Source organism: Aythya marila (genome assembly GCF_965140915.1).
Source record: "Aythya marila genome assembly, chromosome: 2".
In the NCBI taxonomy this organism is placed as follows: domain Eukaryota; kingdom Metazoa; phylum Chordata; class Aves; order Anseriformes; family Anatidae; genus Aythya; species Aythya marila.
The window spans coordinates 155,711,028-155,719,126 of NC_139043.1; positions in this window are offsets into that span (position 1 = coordinate 155,711,028).

The window sequence follows — 8,099 nt, forward strand, 5'->3', positions numbered from 1 at the left end:
CTGGAGGCACCTCTGGGCCATCTGGTCAACCCCTGCTCAAGCAGGGACACCCGGAGCAGGCTGGGCCTTGTCTAGATGGGTTTGAAGACCCCCAAAGAGGAGCCCCCAACACCTCCCTGGTCCCAGTGCCAGGGCTCTGGCACCCGCCCAGCCCAGTAGGGCTGCCTGGGGGCCAGGGGGAGCATCCCAGGCTCCAGGCTGGGCCTGCGGCCTCCGCTGATGGCGTGGGCCTCTCACATCTCCCTGCAGGGCCACAGGGACGTGAGGGAGCTCCCCTAGAGCCTCCTCCTCTCCAGGCCAAGCAGCCCCAGCTCTCGGGGTCTCTCCTCATGGCAATGGGGCTCCAGGCCCTGCCACCCCTCATGGGCCCTGCGCTGGGCTCTCCCCAGTTTGCCCAGGCACCCAGCACTGGGCCCAGCTCTCCAGTTGCAGCCTCCACAGTGCCCTGAGCACCCTGCTGGGCGCTGAGTGCCTTCTGCCACCTTCCTTTCCAGTCTGAGCCCACTGGAGGGCAGCAGCACCCTGCCCGATGCACCCACTTTATGAACGCCAGCACCCAGTATCAGCCTGACACTCCTCGGCCCACGCTGGCACCCAAGGGAGAACCAACTGGGGTGTCCCTGAAGTGCTTTGGAGACCAGTGCATTGCAAATCACAGCATTAAGAGCAGTTTAAAACCCTATATTCCTATAGGGGGAGAGCGTAAGAAATAAAGCCAAGCACTGCTTTGTGGCTGCCTCTGAAGTAGAGCTCCCTGAGCTCACAGCGAGCTCCATCCACCCCATAAAGGAAATGTGGTGTTCTACTGGGAGCACTGGGAGCCACTGCTGTGGCTGCAGGGAGTCTTGTTCCCCTGGGCTGATGCAAAAAAGTTTTGGCAAGGTGTTCACTGAGATTTGCAAGGTGTTCTCCTCAGAAGCTCGGAGATGCAAAAGCCCTCCTGCACAGCCAAAAATCATGCTGGGAGCCTGCTGGATGCGAGGCCACAAGAAGGGGTCATGCCAGGGAAAAGCAGGGGAGTGAAGGCCGTGCTTGGGGTCGGGATGTTGGGCTTGGTTCTGGGGCCAGCAGGTTCAGGAGCTGGGGATGTGAGCTGACTGTGTTGCACTAGAGGGCAGAGTCAGCACACGGCAGTCCTGCTCCCCAAAATCAACAGGGCCTGGGGGACACCTCCAGCCCTCTCTGGTCCCGAGGGAGGATGCAGGAGGAAGCTGGTCCTCTACCAGATTAATCTAGACAAGTCCTGGAGTATTACGGGTCACCTTTTCTAAACTGACAGAACTCCCACAACCCACCCTTCTTTACTTTGATTTGCAAGATTTTTGCCCCAGACAAATTTTTTTGACAGAATTTTTGCCTTTCTGCTGACATGGAAAAATGGGTTACAGGGTCTTTGCCAGCTGTAGGATGAGCTGGGTGACCAGGCTGGGGTTACACCATGCAGTGAGGTCCTGAGGGCCATGCTATGGGGCAAGGAGGTCGTGCTGTGCTGAACCAGGTTCAATGATTTTGGAACAACGTGGACATGCTATGGGGCAAGAAGGATGTGCTGTGATAAGGAGGGGTTATGCTGTGGAGGAAGAGGGTCATGTTAGGAGGCAAATGAGTCATGCTCTGGGGCAAGTGGGTCTTGCTAGGAGGCAATGAGGCCATGCTAGGAGGCAAGAGGGTTGTGCTATGGGGCAATAGGGTCATGCTATGGATCAAGGTGCTCATGCTATGGGGCAAAGAGGCTTTTAGAGTCCTGGTGTTCAGTGAGGCTTGGAGCAAGCCTGGCTGCTTTGACCTCTCACAGCACAGCTGGATGCAGTAGGAATGCAGCTCAGTACCCCAAACTTGCACCAAGCCGAGCCAGCAGCCAACGTGACCTCCCCAGAGCTGTGGGTCCTGCTCATCTCCTGCAGACCAGGGACAAATGCACCCCACAGAGCCCTCCCCTGCAGCACCCAGGGGCAATAAATGCAAAGCAGCCCTTGAGGGGACAACTCCCTCCTCTGCATGGAGCAACATGGGGCAGCAATGCCAGCTCCTACCAATTGATAAATGAGCTGAGGGCACCTAAGTCTGGTATCGGGCTGTTTTCTGTCCATTTGCCTTTGCCCCGTCTGCTCCCAACGAGCTCATCCCACTTGATCTGGTGTCAGGAGCAGTCCCCCTCTTTTTCTCTGCACTCACGCAGAGCCTCCCCCCCTCCTTCAGCAGGGCCCCGTCTTTAATGGGAAGGACAGAACCGAGCCGTTCGGAAATGGCTTCTGAATCTTTAATAAAGCAAACATTGCTTGGGTCATAAACATATGATGACAGCAACAGAGGCTCTCAAGCTTATTGCCTGGCCGCTAGTTCTTTACTTAACTCTGCCATAATGGCTTTAATAGCCCGGGAGGGAGCTGAGGTGAAAGTCCTATTAAAAAATGTATTTCCGAATTTAATTGAGGCTCCATCTGTGGAGAAAGAAGGAGGAGAGGTCGCTCCACAAGAGAGCCATGAAAAGAGATCTCTCTCCTCCTCCACCTCCGCCTTCCCCCCCTCTCCTGCCCTGGCTGCTCGGTGCCTGGCAGCAAATCCCACCTTAGCTGGTGGCCCTGGGGACATGGGACCTTCGTAGCATCCCCTCCTTGGGGGAGAGCACCAGCCCCCCAGGAGAAGGGGCACCCCCTCTTCTGATGCATCCCCAACAGCTTTATAGGGCTGCCCCTCTGCAATCAGAGGGTATCACTCTCTACAGCCAGAGGTATCACTGCGTGGTTGATCAGTTTGTCTTTCCCCCCATCTGACCCACACGTGGCTCTCCAGAAATCCTTCAGTCTGTCCAGCTATCCCTGCAGGCTTCCAAGCACCAGGTCCCATATACATGTAGGTATACTTGTACCTATGTATATGTATACTTTGGACTAGGTGATCTTGAAGGTCTTTTCCAATTTGGATGATTCTATGATACACAAATATATTTATATTTATATATTGTGTACCTGCATCATCAATTCATTTCCTCAGCTCCATCACCCATCCATCCATCCATCCATCCATCCATCCATCCATCCATCCATCCATCCATCCATCCATCTCTATCATTCTACACATCCATCCATCCATCCATCCATCCATCCATCCATCCATCCATCCATCCATTCATCCATCCATCCATCCATCCACCTATCTATCTTTCCATCTACCTATCTATCTTCCCATCTACCTACCCATCCATCTAGCTGTTCATCTCTCTGTCCACCTATCTATCTCCCTGTCCATATATCTAACCACCTCTCTATCCACCCATGGATCCTTCTGGCCATCTGCCTCTCTCTCCATCTCTCCTGTCACCCAGCTTTCCTCCATCCAGGGAAGCTCGGTGCCTCGACACCTCTGTGACCCTATAAAGAAGTCACCTGGGATGAGCCCAGCGTGCCAACTGGGAAGCATCCCCATGGTGTGCCAATGGATCACCACCATTTGGGAAAAGATGTCCTGAAACAGGGTTATTTCACCCCAGAAAATTGTCTGTTGTAAAGTGGATAAATAAGGGGACAATTAGACAAGAAGATGGGTGGATGACGGGTAGGAAAAGGAGGAATGAAAGAGGAAAGAGTTGGGGTGGGGCTGGGAGAAGTCCCTGTCTGCTCGCATCATGCCAGCGTGTGGGCTGGCGAACAGCAGCTCTAATTAGTGATGAAGAAGGGGCAATGGGAGAGGAGGAATTCATTCCTTCCTCCACCCCCTTCCCTCGTCCCCTCCTGGCGAGCATCACCCTGAGTCAGCAGATCTGCCGAGGTCACGCCACCCGCTCTATTAATTGGATTAATAAAGATGTACGTCATTGAGGTAATTACCCGCTAATTGGGGATGACAAGGTTGTCAGGGTTTGTCCCTCGAAGGGACAATTTCCCGTCCCCGGCCCTCCCCTTTCCCAACACGCACCGAGTCAATCGCATTAATTAAAAATCAGAGAGTCCATAACCTTGTGCTGCCGGGCCCTGGGGAAATTGTCACCTCCAGAGCCAGGCAGCAGGGCATGGTGGTGGCATCTGCCACTGGGCTGCTGGTGCTGGTGCAGGAGCTGGAGGGGCTTCAAAGGTCCCTCCTGCCTCCCCTGCATCCCTGCCATAACCCCCTGGTGATGCTGCGAGGTGCCAAGAGGAGAAATACAGAAGTTGCTACCAGGACCGATGAAAACGTTGATGTGCAGTGCTTTTCCATCCTCCCAGGGACTTGTAGTCCCAGACTTTTGGAAAGCAAATCAAACTGCACCCCTCCTACACCCCGCCCCAGCCCTTCCGTCCCGTAACACACAGGTAACTCTTTCAGAAGTGGAAACGCTCATTGGAAATGTTTTGTTTAAAAAACAAATCCCCCGAGGAAAGATCTCAGCCCGATGATTTCTCTCTCGGTGATTAAACCTTTCCATTCTGCCACAATTTTCCCTGCCCTTTCCTTGGAGTGAGTTCCTGCTGCCAGACAGACGCTGGCTGTGAATCATCTCTGCTGTGGTGGGGAAGTCCTACATTCACCCTAAGAAGGTTCCCTGCATGGTCACAAAACCCCAAAACAGCCTGGTCCTGAGCCCTGCACATCTTGATGCTGAATCCTACACATCTGGATGCTGAATCCTGCACATCTGTATGCTGGGACACATGTCACAAGACTGTGTGGCCTCAGCACTGATGCAGTGCACTGAATACATCCAGTTCCAGATAAGGAACCCAGGTTTAATGGTGAGGAAGGGGGTGTTCCCCTGATGGGACCAGAGCAGTAAAAAAAGGCCAAGGGAAATTCCTGGGAATCCATCCTGCCGACATAAATGTGATTGTCGCAGCTTAGTGTTATTGGTAAAAAGGCAACAAACATAGTGGTGGTGAGAAAGTGATGGCTGCAGGATGCGAGCAAAGCTGGTGCTTTGGTCCTGGCAAAAGTCAAAATTTCATTGCAGGGGTAGGGATGGGGTCAGGAAAGTCTGGAAGGTGCCTCTTGGCTCTACAAAAAGCAGGGATGGGGTTTACAAGGCTTAAACCTCCTTGTAATGAATGGGCTTTGCATAAGTTCTCCCTGAAACAAAAATTTGGCTTTTCTGTGTCTTGTTGGCTTGGATTTCCAGATGGAAACCCCAAATCTCATCGTGGGTTTGGTTGATGGAGAGGGGAAACTGAGGCACGCAGGCTCGTCTAGCTCCAATTCTGCCCCTTACCTTGTCTAATCTCCAGGTTGTGGGCTGGGAGGTGACGTTTTCTCAGCTGCTTATGTGACAGAACCAAATCGTTTAATCCTCGCTGAGCCGAAATCAGCCTCCCTGCCCGGGCCCCCGCATGCTGGGGAGCACGGATAATATTAAAGTGCATATTAAAGTGCTGGAGCAGCCATTAAAAAATTGCCATACGTCCGTAATGCTCCCGAGCTAATGTTGCTACAGAGACTTGAACTTCTTAATTACCCAATTTGGGGTGTGTTTGCTTTCTCCTGACTTTTTTTTTTTTTTTAATTATTATTATTATTTTTAATTTTATTTCAATCAGAGGCCAGCATAACCATTTCTGTGACCTGAAAGAAAACTGCAGCCGGAGGTGGCATCGTCACTGTGCCCTTAGCCACAGAGAGGGGCTGTGGGTGTTGGGTCTTGCTGTTGGTACCTGCACCAAAAACCCAACAGAAAAGGATGGGGAAGGCAGCGAGCTGAATTTCTGTCCAGGTCCTAGGACAACTAGAGCAGACGATGCATCAGATGGGGAATTAAGAAGGGTTTTGAACCCCCGCCGAGGTCTGGGCTGCACAAAGAGGGCTGGACTCTCCTTAAGGTGTTTTCCTCCAAGCAGGAAAGGCAAATGATGAAAATATGATTACAGCCAAGAGATTAGCACAGCTCAGGGAGCCTTCGAGCAAAGGCTCATCCCCAAACGATGCACCTGGCAAAAAGGCAAACGGTGGCAAACCGACGGCATCGTTTTCCCCAAATCCCTCTGGGGACACATACAGAGGACAAGGAGGATGGTGTCACCAGTCCCTGGTGTCCCCAGCCTCATTTCCCTGATTTTAACCCAAGAGCTGCCTTTTTAACCCAAGAGCTGCCTTTTTAGGTCTCCGGTGCAAACCAGGCAGGAGACGCCAAGCTGCAGGCGCGAGAGGAGAGTGATTACCCGAGCAATAAATCAGCAGCATGGGGCTGATGATATAATAATGGCGATATGATGTCATCCCAATCCTGCCCATTGATTTTTTTGCTTTCTGATTTTTTTTTTTTTCTGCTTCCCTTCCTCTCGATGAACTGGCTTTTCCCATCCATTACCTTCCCCGAGCCCACGCTGCCGCCGCTGCTGCTGTGCCTCTTTATTTCCAGACCTATCGATTGAGCCCCAACGCCACGATAAAGCGATGACAATCGGTGCCTGCATGGGACAGACCCTGGGGAACTTTGCTGGGGACATTGAGATGCTCCTTACGAGATGCCAGACCATCCCAGAACTCCCTTAAGCCTCACACACAGAGAGCAGGAAAGGTTTGCTCAGGGACGAGCTGGGATTTTGTGCTTGGTGCATGTGTTGCCACCTTTCTCGTGCCCTCTCCTTGCTCTTCCTCCTTCAGCACCTGCTTCAGGTGAGAAAGAAATATCTCCCAGTCTATGCAGGCATCATCTGAGCACACATGTAGGGCAAAGGAGATGGGAAAAGGCTTCACGCTGGAAGTGAACTAACCCATCCCATTGTGGGAGGCATTTATAATACCCCCAGTCCCAGCTGAGGGTTTGGGCACCCATGATTTAGCAGCATTATATTTTATTAGTATCAGCACCCACATTAATTGGTGCTTCTCCTGGCCACACCTGCACGTTTCACCTGCCAACACACCCCATCCATCCCTTTGAATGGATGGCCCAACACCGCACCACCATCCGTAGCTGATGGATGGACAACCCAAGACCAGGCTCGCTTGGAGCCCCAAACTTTCCCCACCATCCTGAACACCCTCCTATGCAGGATTTTATTTTATTTTATTTTATTTTTTTCAGCATCCAGGTTTCTGCAGGAGAAGCTCCAGGCAAGCTATCTCCCCTGGAGCAGATGGGTTTTCATCAGAAGTGCAAGGACAAGCATTAATCCTTGGGCTCCACAGAGTTGGGAATGGGCTCAAGGCAGGAAGATGTTCCCTAAAGTGCTTTCCTCTCCAGCATCTCCATCCCTCCCATCCCTCCAGCCTCTCCCCCAGCCCAGAGCTAATCTCCCCCAGATCAGGTTCCCCAAGGGGGCAAAGGACCAACAGCTGGGGTGGTAACTGGGTAGTGTTTCAAATTATAAATCAATTAAATTGAATTTTAGAATGAAAATCACGGATGTGAAGCTGCTTTCTTGTTGGTTTGCAAGCACTGAAACCACATCTGGAGGGTCCTGGGGGTGGACCCCACCAGGATGTCTCTGCTCCCCCCAAAATCCCAGCTCCTCCTGTCCCTGTCCCTATCCCCAAAGTATCCAAGCATCAGGGAAGGGCTGTGGGTCCAAGGCTCACCTGGGGAACTAAAAAGTGGTGAGCAAGGAGCATCTGATGGATTGGCCAAGCTGCTGCCAGCAATTTCATGCAGGGTAAATCCATTTATCACCCCGGCACGAGGAGGGGAGGCACAGGCAGCTCGAGGCACCAGCAGATGAGCACATCTGTCACTGGGAGGCAAGGGGGGCTCCAGAACCTGCCTGGCACCCTAAAAATTTGGGGAAAGGGTCTGGATTGAGGGGTTGGGACAGGGAGGGACAGGGGTGTCACGATGCAAATTGGTTCTTCTAGTGACCTAGGAGCTCCTGAGCTTCCCCTGCGCTCTGGGGATGCTGCATTTGAGGGTTGAGCAAGGATTTTGGGGGATGTTTCTCTCCCTTATGGGTCACAGGCACATCTCTTGTGGTGAGCTGCTGCTTGGGACTTTCCCCTCTGTAACACCTTCTTGTCCTGGAAGTGGTTTCTGGGACCATTTCTCCCTGAGGGTCACCCAGACCCTACTTTAAACAAATAAATCACAACACAGAGAGCTTCGGGACCCTTCTCACCCCTTCATGCACTGCCCTCTGCTTTTGCTGCAGCAGGCTGCCATCTCTGCACCTCCCTGGAGATCTTCCAAGGGACAGGTTCAG